This window comes from Chroicocephalus ridibundus, chromosome 11 (genome assembly GCF_963924245.1).
Source record: "Chroicocephalus ridibundus chromosome 11, bChrRid1.1, whole genome shotgun sequence".
In the NCBI taxonomy this organism is placed as follows: domain Eukaryota; kingdom Metazoa; phylum Chordata; class Aves; order Charadriiformes; family Laridae; genus Chroicocephalus; species Chroicocephalus ridibundus.
In genome coordinates this window covers 14513473-14531978 of record NC_086294.1, presented here as the reverse complement: position 1 = coordinate 14531978, position 18506 = coordinate 14513473, and positions in this window count along the sequence as shown.

Below are 18506 nucleotides of genomic sequence, written 5' to 3'. Positions count from 1 at the left end.
CAGCATGCACCAAATTGCTTATAATTCCATTACGCTCCGTATATCACCGGGTTGGGAGAGTAATTCTGACATATGCTAATACCCCTTGGTTTACACACATAAAATGCTATTCTGGTAACAAAGTAGTCAGTATGTTTTATAATGGGATATATATCATTATAAATGGAACACTGGTTTTACAAAATATTTTAAGAGGAAGGTAAATTAGATCATGAAAAGTGCATAAGGGTTATAAATTATGCAGTAGCCTAAAGAATTATTATAAAGAGATTTTGTTGTGGCCTGATCCCATGAAACCTTTAACTGTGGCCATTAAAATAAACCATATCAACTGCTCACAGCCACACAAGATTTATTACATCCCATGGAATGGTCACCTGAAATTTCGAAATTGCGTACAGAATGAAAATAATGGTCACCCCTAATTCTTGATGCAGATGTTTTTAATGAATGATATTAAATGGGAAATGTCGCTAGTTGGAACTCGAGTTTTTATAGTTCTCTCTCTCGACATTCAAAACATATTTCCCTTAAGAGGTGCCTAGAATGTTAGATGGGAAAAGCTTTAATGTCTGATTTGGCTTGTGAAAGATGCTTGAGGGTGATGCAGTGAAGTACCATGAGATGGAGCAGTCTATTTGAAACCATCACTCTCACTGAAGTTCTTCCTTGGATATTGCAAAAAAACCCCACTTCAGTTTCTCTACTGTCTAAACCAGGCATCTCTGCATCTTTCTCACTATTTTTTTTCTTCCTAATTTACCTATTCTTTCTTTACATCACATTATTTGTCTTTCGGTCTTCGTCAAGCTTATGCAGCCAAACCCGTCTCTCAGGAAGATTTCTTTCGGAGTCAGTTCATGGATTTTCCTGAAAACTTCTCCACTAGTTGTCACATCACAGCAGTGGGACAGGAGTAGTCTTTAAATGAAACTCTTGGAAGATTAGCAGCACTTCCGTGCCCGGTTCCTTGCTGGAATGGGGCAGCAGGTCAATCTCCCCCACCAAGAGGTTCAAGTCCCCAGTAACTGAGCTGGGACCATGCAGGAGGTACCTGGGGGACTTATCGCAGTGTGGTTCTGTGGTATTGCAAATTTACTAATTCTAATGCTGATGAAAGACTAAATCACAGATTATAGCTAATCACTAGCTCTGTTGTGGAAAATGCCCATCAGGAAACCTGAAGAAGAAACAGCATTTATTTAATTTGTGAGCTGTAGCAGTTTAGAATCATGGCTGGTTTTAGGACCTGAAAAAATCCGTCACTGCTTCAGAGTGAATGTAGTGATAGAGTATGTCTAAGTGCTCGGGCACGTGGGCTGAAATTTGGAGTAACTTCTCTAGATAGCACAGCAGAGAAGCGCTGCTTATGAAAAAGCAGAGGAAGGGATGAAATGAAGTATCTTGGAAAGAAATGAAATTAGATAATGATTAGGCATTAAGCAGGTCATTAATTTCCGGGCTATTTTAGGGAAGGAGAAACCCTGCAGAAACATGTGGAGTTGTGCTTCTCCCCACAGCCCAGATCTGAGATTCCCAAATTCTCTCATCCCTCTTTCCCAGCCTGGGACCAGCAGGCACCATCCCACCGGGTGGCTCAGGCTCCCTGGGTGTCTCTGTGTGTCTGAAAAGTCGAATCCTTAAGTCCCACTAAGTTTCCATTAGTCACTAAAAATTGCCACTTTTGTAACTCCGCCATGTGGGTTTTTTTGTCAACGTAAAGCAGTTTTAATGTTGCTTCTTGATCGTTATCACAGCAGTAGATAACAATTTTTTAAAGATGTGTGTAATTTCAGCATAGCTGAGTTAGTGCAGAAATGGGTCACAACGAGCAGGCTTTGCGAGGCAGAGATCCAGCAGCCAGCTGGGCTCACCGGGGGCACGTTCTCACCAGCATCCAGAGAAGGTCAATGATTTGGTCATCCTGCTGAGAAGACCCAGTGTGGCCGAGGACTCTGAGCACCTCAAATGGCACTCAGTGACTCCAGAATGTGCCTGCAGACCCTGTCTCCAAGCAGGCTATATTTATTTCTGTTTTTTTTTTTTTTTTTTTTTTTTTCCCTTTGGTATATGTAGTAAAATTCCATTAATTTCACTGATGTTGTTTATAGTGCTACAAAATAGGAATGAGGGACAATTTGGCTTTATAGGTGGCCACTGCGTTTATTGTCCTTCCTTTGACCCTCAGCCCTTAGAAAATATGGGGAGAATGATGAAAAATTAATACCACTGCCCATCTGCAGCTGTTCTTGGTGCATTAGTGTCAACAGGAAAGCAGTCCTGTACCCTTACGAAAGAAAATAAAAATGTTTTCTGCATATTATATACCCTGTGACAGTCTGCACGGACTTTCATTTGAATGCGTTTTGTTGTTTGTGCTATGTGACAGCATTGCCAGCTCTAGGGATTTTATCATTAGTCTCCTGACAGGTTTTTTGGGGTTTGGTTTGTTGTTGTTGTTGTTTTTTTTTTAATTTCTTCTGACAACAGTGGTATGTGGCTTTTGTCAGTTTAGCCTAGTTTGATGCTAGTTGATAATAATTATACTAGTAGTTAACCACACTTTTATCGGATGGCTGTAATTTGTAATTATAGCTGGAAAGATAGAAATACATCTCCATTTTTAAAGGAAAGTAAAATTCTAACCTTCATGGTAGTGGGGAAAAGAGCTTGAAAATGTTATTTTCAAAAGTTTAAAAGCTAGAGGGCTAAAATTAAACCTTCAATTACATCAAAGCTTAATCTTGTGATACTAAATCCTTTTCTACGTTTCGAGGATCTGACCTGTGATTTTTTTGTGTCTGGGGCCGACAGTAACAATTACATTACAGCAACCAATTAAGCCAGTGGCCTTTGGGCACTGACCTTTTCATCTCTAATGTTAAAGGGATTTATGCAGGCAGAGGTTGAGACGAGTCTATTTGTTTGCTTTCTCATTTTTTCACGAGTTGGCACTAACAGAAATAGTTTGTAGTTTTTGGGTACCTTGCCTGGTGCTGATGGCATGCCATGGTTTCCACAAGCCCTTCTCTAGCATCCATTTGCCGATTTACAATGCCACCATGCAGTGTGCCCTAATTCTAGAGGCTATATTTCACTCTAGAAACAAATCTGGTATGTATAAGATGCCCATCAGGGAGCTGGATAGGCTGGAAACATTTCTGTATCGATAAAGCAGGTGCAGCTCTGGTGCCAGTCATGAAGACACAAACCAAACACCTCACCGTCACAGAAGGTCCTACAAGACAGGAATGAGAAAACCACCCAGTGCTGGTTTTCGCCATACACCATCACTCAATGAAGTTCCTTAACAGGTGGGAAGAGGCCGGCGAATCGCTTCCTAAGGGTTATAATTGAGTTTTGCAGAATTAGGCTGGTTTTTCCTCGTAATTTGTGCCCAGCTGTCTGTGATGTGGGCATATAGTGCGTTGTCTGGCGGATGGGGTGAAGGGAGAGGGTCTGCACCAGCTCTGGCCGTGACTTCACCCTTGGGTTTGTAAGTCTGTAAAGTGTCCTGAAGCCTGTGGAAGCTGCTGGGTAATCGTAAATGGTAACAGTGTGTGAGGCAACAAAAGAGATTAAGGCTTGGAGTGATTCTTTTTTTGTGAATTGTATGAAAATGTCCGAACAAAATAAGGAAAAAATATATATATTTTTTGTGTGTGTGTGCCTGTTATCCTGAACCCTTATAATCCAGAAATATTTCCTGGAATTTTTTAAGCCTTGGGTAAATTTAACTCTTTGCTTCAACCAGCGAGTCCTCTTGTGTTTTCAGATTGCTTATTTGACATTTATCCTATTTGAGCTGGAAAACATGTTTCTTTTGTAGTTAATTTGTTTTAGCCCATCCACATGACTAGAAAATGAACTCAAATGCCTCAGAGGAGCCAATTCTTTCTAATGTGTATGTTGGATGCCACGTATTTCTTCTTTACTCCTTGGACATTTACCATCCAGTCTTATACAGGGCAAAGCCGTAAGTAGAAAAATGCTTATAAACATACCATTAAGCAGAAGAAAAGCCTCGAGCTAGTTTTAGTGGTGATTTAATTAATTATGAACAGCACAAATACTATGTGCATTTAGCCATTCTTCTTACATAGCAATTATGTGTACTATGAGTCTTTATTCCTGCTTTCTGCATATGGACAGACAAATATCTGTATAATTTAACATTAATTAGGTGTGTACAAACCCTTAGTATATTCATAAGTATACATCAGCTAATTAGAGAGGTAGATTGAGTCCAGATACTCTTTGGTCCCTCTCTATCAGAACTGCCCTTTCGCACCCATCTCCCTCCTGACAGCGATGTGGAAGGTTGAAGTGGGTCCAGCCTCCAGTTCCCCCTCCCCAGAATGGAGCATCATCACCATCAGGTTTTCGGCAGCCTGCCCTTCCTTGATCGTTGTCTCTGCCTTGCCATGTCCTCTGAACACCTTGATACACGTTTCTTTGAAGCTCTGTGCCGTGTGTGATGAGGCTGTACATTCATGCGGTCTTTAATTATTTTTTTCTTCCACCAGATGGTGAATATGTTTAGAAGCTCAGGGGACAGACATGTGGCTGTAGGCTTAATTGGTAACTGAGTTAACTCAAGCTCAGCACATGTCCAACCAGTGAGACCACCTAGCTCCTGAGACCCTACCCTAACCCCAACTCTAACCCCACTCCAGAAATTACTCCAGATATCGCATCAGGCCCTGAAATCCCTAATTTCCCTACTGCAACCACTGCAGAAACACTGGTGGGCCCATGACCTAACTTCAGCAGCTGGCTAAACTTCAAAACAACTGTCCGGGACCAAGCAGACTGCAACACATCTTTATAAACTTATCTGTCTGGTAATTCCAGGGAAATCGTATTTGCTCTTTGAAGCACTGGTGGTGGAAGAGAAGCTGAGGAAGGCTGGAGATGGGGAGCATGACATGAGCCACTCCTGACACTTGTCAAATCTAATTTTCTCCAAATGGTCATCCAGTATCTGTGGAGTAGGTCACATATCTGGAGGGAAAATGAATTATCTGGTTTCTGAGCTCCGAGGGAGGCAGCAGATCAACCATAACATCAAGATTGCTCTTTAGCCACCTTAAAAGAAAAAAAATCATGTAGGAAAAGGCCTGAGGTAAAACACCCAGAGCAGAGAGATAGCCTGGCACATGCGGAGGAGAAGACAGAGTTGTATCCCGGAAGGCGTAACTTAACCTCCCTTGATCTCCTCTAGCAAGGGAGAGGCAGCAGCTTGAATTGCAAGGGGAGTGCAAGCAAAGGGTCACCTACACCTTCAAGAGTTTGGCAGCTCTTGACTTACCATCGCTGGGGCCTTAGCCAGGTTATTACAACCCAGGGAGCAAAAACTGGTACTGCGATAGAACAACAAGTAGAGCCATTTACAGATTTGGTGAGGAGATGGTGTCTCTGCAGGTGTTTTTGGTGTGTCTGTTGGGCATTCACTGACGCGACCATGTTGCTGACTGAACACGATACACACTTTTTATAACACCCTTGAGAGTATTTGAGATCCAGCTAGTCTGGGTCTTTCTGACCCGGCTACTCCAGACTCTCAGATGGCTTTGGGAAGCTTGTTAAATGGACTGAGGTTTTTTACTGTTTCATTTCCACACACGTGAACTGGACTTGAGCAAAACCTCCAGTGAATTTGAGATCTTTGGTAAACTTCTTGGCTTCAGCCCACGTGTTGGTATCTGCCTCCTTCTGAGCAACCAAAACGGTTACGATGAAGAAAATAAGGCTACCATGTGAGATGGGGGCTGCTTTCTTTGTTGTGCACCTTCCAGCACTCTTACAGCTGATGTCAAGTAGGAGCTCTCAAAAACAGCTTGTTAGAAAGGGTTTGGGGCTCTGCGTCTGTCCCTTCATTTCTAGAACGCTCTCTGTCTCTTAGACTTTTCCCTGTTTGTACTTGTTTCTAATTTCTTAAAGATTACTCTGAAAAGAAAATCATGGAGGAAAGGGGTAACTGAAATTTCCCAGAGGGAATGCTTTAAGGTGGCAATGACTCAATGGTCGTCCAACACCGCTATGAGGCTTCCCATCCCGATGTCAAAGCTGGTTAACTAAAAGGCTTTCTCCCATCACAGACTGTCAGGCTGAATTTGTCTTACAGGATGAGGGTGAATCAATGAACTGATTAGCAACTGTTGAGTGGGGTATTTTTGGAATTAGCACTGGTATGATTTCCATGGCTTGCTTTGTGTTTTTGAATGTAAAGGATCATGATCGGGCCAAGTATAAATAGGAATAGCTCTTGTAATTTCAATGGCTGGATTTGTCCCAGGGGAGGTTTTGGCCCCCTGTGCAGCAGAGGAGGTGTTGGAGTAGAAGGCTTTGAAATAAAGTAAATCAATTGCCCTTCCTTCCTGTATTCCTTTCCCTTTTCTCTTTTAATATTATTGATGAAGTGACCAAAATGGTGTCTGGGCATATCTGAAAAATCAATGAAAAAGTAAATCTTAAAAAAAAAAAATCAATTGTCCTGCAGTGTGAATTTAAATGTGACCTGTTTTTGCTGTACCGTGTATATACTACATAAAATACCTGGCTGTCAAGTGATATATTTTTCTTTATTTCTTTCAATCGGATTTTTGTAGGAGCTAATTTCTTAAGAGGGGAAGAGGCTGTTAATTTTACTTTTTCCAGCAAAGGTCCCAAATCCAAGCTCCCTACGTCAGAACTCTTCTGAACTTTTGAGTCCTCTGGGGACTTCAAAGAGCTTCCTAATTGCTCTCAGTTAGGTAATGGTTTAACCAGCTTTATTTAGATTTCCTTCCTGTCTATTTTTCCTGAGCTTTGTTCTCCTTTTTGACTGCGTCTCTCAGATGACTGTACAGTGTTTTATACTTTATGAGGTCATTTTGGTTTGGCTTAATCTTCCAGTCTTTATCATTAATGGGCAGGTTCAACCCTGTTCCATGCGGTCTCCCTCTGATTGCTGCCCAGGCTTGTTTCTGCTCTGGGCTCTCTCCTCTGCCCGTGCGTGGCTGCCAGCACTGCCCTTCTTCCTCCTGTCCTGCACCACGGCTGCTCTTTCCGCATTCTCTGGCTGTTGTTGCCTCTGAGCTCAGGTCATGAGGATTTACACAAACCACAAAGGGGACGTTTCATATAAAGTAGAACAAAATTAAAAAGATATGAGATCTGCTGTGACTATCGTGGCTGGTGGAATTGCACGGGGGAAGTCTCAGAGCCCACATGGAAATATTTATTTTCCATATTTATTATTGATGATACAGATGTGCACGGAAGCACACTTGTAAATCCCTGCTTAGACAGCACTGCTCAATGAGCATGTTCTTCACATCAGGGTCTTTAATGAACACGTATCGCTTTGACCAAACCTTTATGTTTTATGAGGAACCAAAGGCTGCGTAGCAGGTCCTGGCCAGCCTTCCAATGGCTGGATGGAATATGGTTTCTGCTTGTCTGAAACACGTCCTGTGCATGCAAAGAGGAGCTATCTCAGCCTGGTGACTCCATTAAAAGGGATATATATTGGATTTTACTGAATGGCAAGTAATTTCACAAGATATTCTGATGCTGGCCGTGTTCAAGGGTGGGTTACACACCGGTCATCATTTTTCCTTTTACCACTCTTCCTGACAGACAAAACAAAGCACAGAAGCAACTTGTCCAGAGTAACCCAGCGCCAGGAGCCAAAGTCAGGTCTTCTGAGTGCAAGGGCAGCATTTAGTTCAACAGTCCTACTTTCTATAGGGATGTGACAGCATAATTTAGCTGTCCTGTAATTTACTATGCCCTGCTACGTGTTCTACATTGCAGCGAGGCTGACCAAGTTTGTAATTTTAGTGTATGTGATCAACATGCCACTCATTTTTCCATTATCAGGGAAGTCTGTAATTCATCTCCCTCACTCGTATCTCATACCGGAGCATTTCATTTCCACGACTGTGAATTATCAGCATCCAATCCTTGGTGGTATGATTGGAGATAATAGCCTAAATCTTCCCAGGTGAATAATTACTGCAGCTGTCCAACTTGTGACATCATTGAGGTCCTTTTTTTTGCCTATAAAGTGTTTAGCATTTTCTGAAGACCACGTCCTTCTACAGTGACTAAAACCTATTTTGTTTGAACTCTTATTTGTACAAAGTCTGTTATTAAATGTCCTCAGTTTAGTTCTCCCACTCGGCCTCTAAAATGTTAATACATGTATGGCAGAAACATGAACGGTGCTTGTGCTACTAGCCATTTTTTTCCAATTTTTTAATTTGGGCAAAACTGCCCAAATTACTCTGTAGCATAAGTTACAGTGAAAGTTCTTGGGATCTGAGCTTCTTCATTTGGGTTTATTTAAAAGTCCTGTCTCGTTGCCTGGCAATCACTATTTACAACAGTCAGAACAAAATGATCGGTTTGATATTTTGAAGGCATAAAGGCAATTAACTTCTCATTTCACACTCAAAAGGAATCAGGTGCTGTTAATGAAGTCCCATAACTATCTTTGAAAATCTCCTCTAGCATAGAAATTTGGTATTTGGTGCAAATATTTGCACCAATTCTACTATATATATTGTGCAATAAATACCTGAGACAATCTGTACATGAATCTAGCTTCCCCAGGGCTTTTGACACGGCAGCATCCCCTAAATATGTGGTCAGCCTGAGTATCCTTGTCACAAACATGATTTATCCTGAGTGCAGAGCCCCAGATGATGCCTGCAGGACACTCGGTGACAGACATGTGTGTTGGAATACGGTGAAGCTTGCTCTTGAATCAGCGGGTGGTTACCCCAACTATTCTTGGTTTGCCTTATGCAAAAGCTCCATTTTTCGATAGAGGGAAAATTTGGGAGTTTGGTCCAGTGAAGTAGAAGGCCGGGTTAATTTCTAGTAAGCAGATGTTGTCAAGGGATTGCTTTATCTTCTCAGCCTGTGTGAGCTTCAAAAGAACAAGTTGTGAGTTTTGAGGATCCTGTAAAAGTACTCTGTGAGGCGTTAATGAAGAGCACGTTGAAATGCGGAACACATGGAGAGCGTGTGTTATTCCGATACACGGTGCGTGTGGTTACTGTGTTTTCAGAGAACATCGTTCCTTACGTATGCAAGTCGTGAGCTGTTCGACTGGCTGCTAGCATGCACAATTGCTAGGTACCCGTTGCTTTGCATGCACATCTCCGCGCCTACAGTTAAAAATTTGGGCAGAGTTTTAATACGTCAACAAACAGGATGAGCTGTACTGAGCCATCCACAAGCTCTTCCTCCTGTTGGTACAGATAGCAGCAAGCACGGTATTTCCCTGGAAGGACAATTTGCATGGTCTATCATCTGTGGAAGTGAGGAGATTTAAAATGCTCCATTGTAAATTGTAGGAAAGCTCGGGGTGTTGATGCTGTGGGACTGTTGGGACTCGTGCAGGGTGTAGTTGATCTCTTCAGTGTTTCACTTACCTTCCCGGGTACATCTACTCAAAATTCATTTCTTCTGACTGTGCATCTTTGTTCAATGACTTGTCAGATTCCCTAATGTTGATCACTTACTTCCAGTAATGTCAAGACAACATCCGTTGACATAACTGGACAGACTTGTCACTATAATTGGTCAAAACATCTCAGAAATGTAGACATTTTTCTGAAAATGGCTGTTACTTGTTCTAATGATAAAACATTATTCAGGTTTGTTTTAAGAACATGGAAACAAGAAAACTACTTACCTTGATCTTGCGGAGATTTTGACTAAGGGATATCATTAGGTTTAAGAAAAGTGGTTGACTACAAAGATTCACTCACATGTAATTTATTAGCAAATGTTAAGAATTTTATTTTTATTATTTTTTCAACACTTCAGCTTTTGATTTGCCTGCTGTAAATTCAACGTAAAGTTCATTATTTGTGAGAGGTACTTATTTCCTGGACATTTTAAAATTTGCAAAGCTGCATTTGCTATGTCCTAATTTAGTGTTTTTATTGTTACTTAGGACAACACAGATGTTTTATTGATCACTGGTCATGCTTTAGGAAGCACAGAGCAGCTCTGACCCCAGAGAGTGTCATGGTTTGGGTGAGAGGGTGCTGCTGGGTCTTAAGTACAGCTAAAGGTGCATTGACAGTCCTTTTCTGCTGAGGACATGACCACAGGGAGATGGACAGAGCCCATAAACTTCTCTTAATGGTCACCAAATAGTAAACGCTTGTAATGGCTTTTTATTACTCATCCACGGACAAAAACTTTCAAAATGAAGTCAGGCTCTTGAGCCTGTGCCCTGACGAGTCGCTTGGATATAGCCCCCATAATTCTCAAGGGTCATTGTTTTAGAGGTGTGAAGCCAGTGCAAATCTGGCACATAAATGCTTGTAAAGGTCTGCCCCAGCATCGGTTTCGAAAACTCTCGAGTGCTGGAGTGAATTATACCGACACATTGACAAGCAACACAGGTCTCCCTCCCATCCCCACCCACGTAATAAAGAGAGCCGTTAATTTTCATATGCCAATTTGTGAACTGTGGTCTCCCGGGAGCTGCTACATGCTCATTTCATGGGAGCAGAAAGCCATGAGGTGGGTAGGGTGGAGAGCGAGTACCAGGAGTTGGCTCAGCCCTTCCTGTAAAATCAGCCACTATACCTGACCCCACACCAGAACATCGTGCCAGGGAAATGCTTAGCCTATATAGACATCGTGGGCTGTAAAAGAATGTGGAACCTCTCTTATTGTATCCTGAAGAAGTCCATTCCTTGACTGATTTAAGTCTTGATTTTTATTTTTATATCCTGGCAGTTTTCTTCTTTCCCAAGTAGCCACACCGTCATTATTGCAACAAATGGAAACAGGCATCCCAAAAGTTGTACACTTCTTAATCAATATTTGGAGTCAAGTCTGGTTAGAATTACAAGCAGAGTCACAAAAATGTATTTAAAAAACCCATATTTTCCTCAAGAGCTAAGCCAGCAACACATGATTATAATGGGATGACTAACTATTGCAATTGGGCATTGTATCACATTGTATGGCTTTAATTTAAGAAAACAAGCAGCAATTCAATAACATAGATGCTGGTATTGCATTTTGAAACACTTTCAGGCCTGAAAGATAAGTAAATATCTTAAAAGAATTGTGGATTATTTCTCTTACAATGCCTACAACAAAAGAAGGAGCAGAAATAGCTGGGTTTTAAAAGAGCCTGGTACTTGGTCAGTGAAGGCATCCTGCATCCCACACCACCTGGGGACAGTTGTGCTGTGATGCAAAAGGGGCAGACGATGGCAAAATGCTTGTCGATGACAGTCACCCAGCAGAACTCACGTAGTTGCACACATTATATTCTTGCATATCCAGCCTTTGAAAAAAAGGTTTTTTTAAAGTTCCTTTGGAAAAGTAAACCATTGTGAACAACACTGTGCCATTACTTCCCTAGCAAACCTGAACACTTGGCATGGACATTGGCATTTAAGCCCCTTTGAGTTCAGGTTATCATAGAATCGTGGAACGGTTCGGATTGAAAATGATCTTAGAGACCATCCAGTTCCACCCCCCTGCCCTGGGCAGGGACACCTCCCACCACAACCGGTTGCTCCAAGCCCCGTCCAACCTGGCCTTGAACACCTCCAGGGATGGCACCTCAATAACTTCCCTGGGCAACCTGTTCCAGTTTTATATCGTGGATTGCCTTGGCACCATGTTCATCACCTCTGTGAAATAACAGATGGATAGCATGAAATTTAAGGCAACTTTTTTTTTTTCTCTGAAAGAGATGAATGTTGAGTCCTGTGGTGCAGCCACTATGGCCTGGCAAAAGGACAACGTCTACTAGCACATTCCCTTCTTCTCATATAATAAGACTCATAATATTTGCACCGTGTAGTGAAGGGATGAGGTAAAAACCTAGCATGTTTTCTGATGGTTGCTGCATGCAGAAGAACAGAGTGAGAGCGAAAGGAAAAGGGTTTTATTTTTTTTAAAAGGGAATTTATATCAGTGAGGGGTACCAGCAGATGAAAATGGAGACTGAAGTCCAAAACAATAGAGCTTAGACAGCAGATTAGCACAAACTTCTCTAACAAATGTACCTCAGCCCTGCTTGTGACATGCGCTCACATCACTGTCACTGCCTGTTTCTGCTGCGCTGCATCACTCCTCTCGCCGCGTGTCCATCATCTCCCACTCGTCTATCGGCTGTGTACGCTCTTCTCTCCCGCCTCCTCCAGGAGACCCAGACGGGGATGGGAGGCTGCGAAGCTCTAAGTGGTGCACTGGGTGAACAAAGCTTGATAGAAATAAATTAGCCCCCGTGTTGCTTAAATTAATGATGCTGTGGATGATGACAAGCCAAGGTAAACTGGGAAGGCTCACCTTTCCTGAGCAGGAGCTCACATCACGCTTTTTAGGTCTATGAGCTGGAAAATTAATATGAGGTTTTACAACCTCCTGTTGTGCTTGGAAATGGAGGGCTGTGATATGCTTCTCAGAAATACATATTTTTAAAATCATACTTCAAAAATACCGATTTCCTCAAAATAACTTTTAATGTCATATTAATGATTTTTGCCATACACATTATTAAAGTGCATAAATATTATTTGCAGAATGCTATGATGTTTTATAATGTCACAATTAGGCCCGTACTCCCCAAAAGCATCTTCAGAGCAGTGTGAAAACGCTTATAACTGTATGAGCTATTCACTTGCACATATAAATCTACTTCCGCATTGTTTTTTTGTACCCTGATGGGCTACTGCAGCATTTAATTTCTTTCTCAGTCTCAATGTACCTTAATTTTAATTGGGAATAGTAAATTATCATGGTAATTTGAGATATTCTCAGGTAGAGATTTACAAATAGCAGGAGGTGATCAACATTGTTTGTTACCCACTGCTGGGAAACAGGCCTGGGAAGATGATGGTATGAGGAAAACCGAAGAAAAACAAATTATATGTTGCACGTGAATTAGAAATGTGAACGCTAGGAAAACAACTCATAAAGGCATCTGCTTTTTCCAAGGAAGGGGAAAGCAACAGAGACACACAAAGTAAAGAGGAAAATAACAAGCACAAGCTTTTCCTCCCCCTCCACTGATTACCAGTGCTTTCTCCAGTACATTGGCTTCCTGCGTGATTTAATTCTTTCCACCGGTCATTATTTCAGCAATTATCATGCCTAAATCTAAAGGCATTCTTCTGTCTTAAGTGAGAAAAAGCCGTGAGACTTGGTCCCAGTTGTTTCTGATGCGCGCTTCTCTGCATTTCTATCCTTATAAATCTTTTTTACCCTGCAAAAATATCCACCGTTTATGGGTGTGGTATGAAAAAGAAGGGCCCCACAGCCTGTTAGCGACGTGTAATCGGTTATTCCACTGCCTACCTAACTGGTTCGTATTTCCACCTGCTCCAGCTACTCTTGTTTTTATTTCTTCTGTTACTAGACTAGAGAAGGGGAGTTCAACCTTTCAGCATTCTCCGTTGACTGTTGAAAAACAGTTCCATTGGGTTTGTTTGTCATTCTTACAGTCATACAGATCCTATACTGTTTTCATGGACATTTTTTTCCACCTCTTTTCAGTCCTACCCTGTATCACCCAACGTTTGGTCTCCACCTACTTTTTGGATGCAGAAAATGAGAAGTCTGCCCCGCTGCCTCCAAAATTGTGGGTTGTGGGCTTCCTCCTTCCAGTAATTTTGTAATAAACAGATGTACGGGCACTGGAAAAGCTTTGCTTGGCTCCAGCTGCTATTGTGAGTCTCTTACACCAGTCAGGATCTCCATAAAGGTTTGCTATTCTCGCTATCTCCTCAGATAATCCACATTTAGCCTTTATCTTCTGGAAGCGTTTTTGTCGAGACTATCAAAGGCTTTTTCAAAGTCAATAAAGTTAATGATGATGGGTGCACAATTCTCCTCTGAAACCTTCTGGTTTTCCTTTTAGCTGCTCGCGTGTCTCTGATTTCATCCGTGATAAAATTATCCTCTTAGGGAGTTTTGTCTGAAGCTGACAGTAAGACTGCGCGGCACCGATTGGTACAATCTGTCAGATCACAGTAATTTGGCAGTTTGGCAATTAAAGCCCTTTTGCAGTTGCTTGTTACTTTCTTGCCTCTCCAGGTTCACTTGCGCTTTTTTAACAACCGTACAGTTGTTTTCTTACATCCTTCCTTTAAGCACTATTTTGCCAGCCCCAAATGACTCCTGCTGCAGCCTCTGCCTTCCCGCAGAAGTCTCCTCCGCAGCCGCCGGTGCTGGTGTTAAGGCTGAGGGTATTTCTGCGTGCACACCGTTATCCGCACACCTAGTCCTTAGTGTTGGTCTACGAAGACACTCTTGAAAATACTCTCCCTATTTTGCTAGTTTTTCCTCCACAATGTTGGCACAAACCGCAGCAAATTCTTCACTGGTAGCTTTTCCCTCATTCATAACATTTTCTTAGTCTTTTTTTTTTTTTTATACTCTACTCTCAGCCTATTAATTTTTATTTTTTTTTCTGTACTCGATTTATTTTCTTTGTCTCTTTACTTGCAGCTCACAGAGATCTCTTTGATCTCCGTGGTGCTGCGGGGGAGAGGCAGTGTGCTGCCTTCCCAGCCCAGCGTGGGAGGATCAGTCCCAACGGGATGCCCGCTGCCACGCCATCTTCCCCGACAAAATGGATTTCATTCTGCCAAACTCAACCAGAACAGGCAATAATTTGGGGGAGGGGGGCGGGCAGGAAAAAGAAGGAAATGTATTGCTTTTTGTATCGATTCTTATTTGATTAAACCATAAAAGGCAGTAGATATACAAAGAGGGGAAATGTTTCCTGAGTAAAGGGAGAAATATTCTCAGTGCAGTGTTTCTGTCCTACACCAAAAAGCACAAGGAAGTGTTCCTGCCTTTTTCGTCACTGGGTGTTTTGCTTTATTAACATTTGCTTCACCCCTAGAATCCACACAAGGATGAGTTTTCCTCCTATTCCGTGGGGAAACATTCTCCATCCCCGATAATGTCTGCGCTGCCCAGGAGGCTGCTGAGAGCTTTGGCTTCTCCTCCTCCTCGCAGCGAGTGGCAGTCGTGGAGTCTCTCCTCGGGGTGGCTGTGCTGCAGCACCGCTTCTTTTCCCATTAATCGGAGATTTAGGCTAGTCATTATAGTCTTTCTCTCCAGGGTCAATGGTATAGATTCTCTTCGTGTGATTTTTTTCTTATCAATGTAAATAAACGCTTGTAAGGAGGACCCACATTTATCTATTCACTGCCTAGAAAACGAAGGGCAGGATCTTACCTATTTTTGTGAGCTCAGCACATGCCTGATGCTTTGAATGGTCAAAAGCCACTCATAAAAATTTAGTTGGAATTTCCTTCCTATTTTAAGCTCGTACTAATAGTTCCTTGATTGCCGTTCTGGGTACCTGTGAATGCAAATAGGCAGTTAGACATTTTGACGCTTATTAGCATATGCTGGTCTACTAATTTCATGCAAATTGTTAAACCTGCGTGGGAAGATTAGACAAATAGTAGCAGATGCATTTTTATATGCTGTGTTATGCGCTTGATGTTTTAAAAAACAAATATCCCTACTGTGAGACCTGCAGTATTTGAAATTCCTTTTTCATCCTTTTTTGAACACTTGGGAAGTAAAGTTTTGGTACATCACTCAGAGTAACTATGTCAGGGATGACCAAGGATCACTGTTAGGCAGAAATATCGGCTGGTTTGAACGCAGAAACTCCATGGGATCCTATTCTAAAACACCCACAGAATATATTTATTCTGGGATGAAAGGTGTGAAAAGAAGAAATGTGTTTGAAAACTGCTTGGTGTGGTAGCAAGAGCCATTTTGGAAAGAGTAATGATAGGAATGACATAGAAATCTGTGCAGAATAGTTTAAATCAGAGAAAGGGGTGGTGGCAGGACTGTGCAGGGTATCCTGGTCCCATGGAAGCCATTGGGATTTTGAGCCATCTTTTGCCCTTGTCACTTATTATTTTGTTCACATGTAAAAGAAACTCTTTTTCTTGTCATATTTTGATCTTGTACTAGTAAGGGGACTTAGCTCCTGAGGAATTCCAAAGTTAATGGTAAACTTAAATAAGTTTCAAAGATACACAGGCACAAAAACACATAAACATCACTTTCCTACTGCGAAAGCACATCCTTAGAGTGAATTTCAGTGGCTTCATAAAAATGCTGGTAGAAATTGTTCAAAGCAAGCAAAAACATCATTTTTTTCTGAAAAAACATGAAATGCGCTGGTATCTAGGCAGATACCTCTTTTGTTTAAAATCAGCCAACCAACCAAAAACCACAGAAGATAAATCCTTGGAATATTTGAAGCCCTGGCTTGAGACGGTTGATCTGCGAGCAGGGAGGGGAGCTGTTTGTTTGTCCTTTGATGCAAGGGCTTTCTGCTGAAAGTGATGAGGGCTTAAATGTGACTGAGGATGAGATTTTGTCCAAAGTAGGTCAAGGGAAGAAAGTCTTTACTGCCTGCCTACAGCCCGTCTCATCTCTGGAATAGGGGAGACCAATGAGAAACACCAGCTTGTGGCCCAACAAGCACAATTATTGTGTACTGTGTCTTCATTTGGATGCCACGCTCAGTTAATAACCAGATCTCCACCATACTTCTTTATTGCTTAGGCTGAAGGAGAAAGTAATTAAGCTTAATAGGTATTGCCCTTGCTTTAAGGCCACTATGCGTTTAAAGTTGCCGGCATAAGTAATTAATACTAATAGAAGTCATGAGTCCTAAACAAAGACATTTGTATGCCAAGTAATCTACAACATGTACTTTTTGGAATAAATTATTTATATTATTATGCATCGTTATGAACATAAACTTCCTGCTTCATGGATTTCATTCTCTCTGTCTCAAATTTGTAGTGAATTTTCCTTTTTTTCCTGTCTCTAAGTGCCGCTTCTCCCCCAGGACTTGTTAAGAAAAGCTATAAGCTCACCATAAATTTCATTTTCTTTAAAAAATTTTAACAATTTTTAATTTGAATGCAAGGAAGAATTTAAAATATAGATTTCTGTGTTGCAAGTTCTAATAATGCCGGGCAAGCATTGGAGATAGCTAATTGACCATATGGCTCTTTGATATTCACAGAGGGGGGAGAGTTGTATTATCATTAGAAATATGATGATGTCAACACCTTAATGCAGCATCAACATCGGCTCAGCAGAGGCATGAATACAACTAGCTTGAACTCCTCAAGAAAGCTATCAGTACCATGTTCAGATGTAGCTATATCATCTTTGAATCATGATAGACAAGGTTTTACTTAGAATTAGTGTCATATTTTCCCATCGTAAATCATTTTCTACTTACCTGCCAGTCAAGCTTGGCTCGGTTGGCTGCTGCATGGGAACAAATCAATTTCTGCATGGAAGTAAGACAGAAATTGTTTCTAATTGTTTGCTGGGGGAGCCATTAGATCATCCACGTGAAACCTAAGCCTGTACAACCTTGGTGTATTTCCATGAATAACCTGTTTCAATACTTCAGTGACCCAATTATTTTAGTTCTTGAAAAAATGAACAAGTTACTTCAACTCTCACCAACTTCCCAAGGACAAAAAGCCAAGTATCTACATGTATTCTCTCTACTGTCAGAATGATGTCAAAATACTGGTCTGCTGGGTGTAGAACTCCCACCTCAGCTTGGCTTGCTAGTGCTGAACAGAAGAGAAACAGCACAAAGCCAAGCGGTGCAGTGAGAGGGGAAAACTCCTCTCTAGCTCTGAAGCACAGCTTAAAAACTCTAAGTGGAAAAAAGTGAAACATCTGCCTTGGGTTACAAACTTTGGTCAGTGCTGGGAAGCTGTGTATTTTCTTTTGAGGTTGAGTTTGTCCAACTTCCCACACTAAATTGTCATTATACCTTTTCCTTAATGTCAAATGTTCCCTAATACCAAGCATCTCTGTACATGAGTGCATTTGCTACTACTGCGTGTTGCCCTTAGGTCAACTCAATGAGCTCAGCTCAATGAGCTTTCCACATAAATAAGCTATGTTTTATTTTTCAGTCTCTGGGGACATTCTGGGTCCTTCTTGTAGTGTCTGGGTTTTTCTTGTAGTCTTTTCCCAATACTTACATGTCCTTCTTGAACCCAGAGACTGGACACAATATTTAACAGCAGTTTTGCTGTTTTTGTTTTAGGAGGCAATATTACCTGTATGTGATGCTTCCCGTCTGTTGAGGTTTTTGGGGAACTGGGAAAGGACAGTCAAGCCCACAATGGAGAAAACTTAGTGACAAATGTCCTTAATGTTGTTTTAGGTAATATGTTCTCTCTGTACAGATATTGACAAAAACGCCATTAAAAATTACTAGGCATCAAGAAGGTTACTGAAGGAAAGCAAAGATCTATTGATTTTTTCCTTTACAAATATGCTATTTATCCTGTTTAGCAGTTGCAGTTTTGCTGCAGTATCTCTTGTAAGGGCAATTATCAAACCAGTGGAATTAATTTACATGTCCAGGAAAATCCTATGGAGATTTGTATGAGAGGAAAAGAAGAGAGGGAGCGTTCCTACGGCCCATGAGGAAGGTCTCTTCCTTT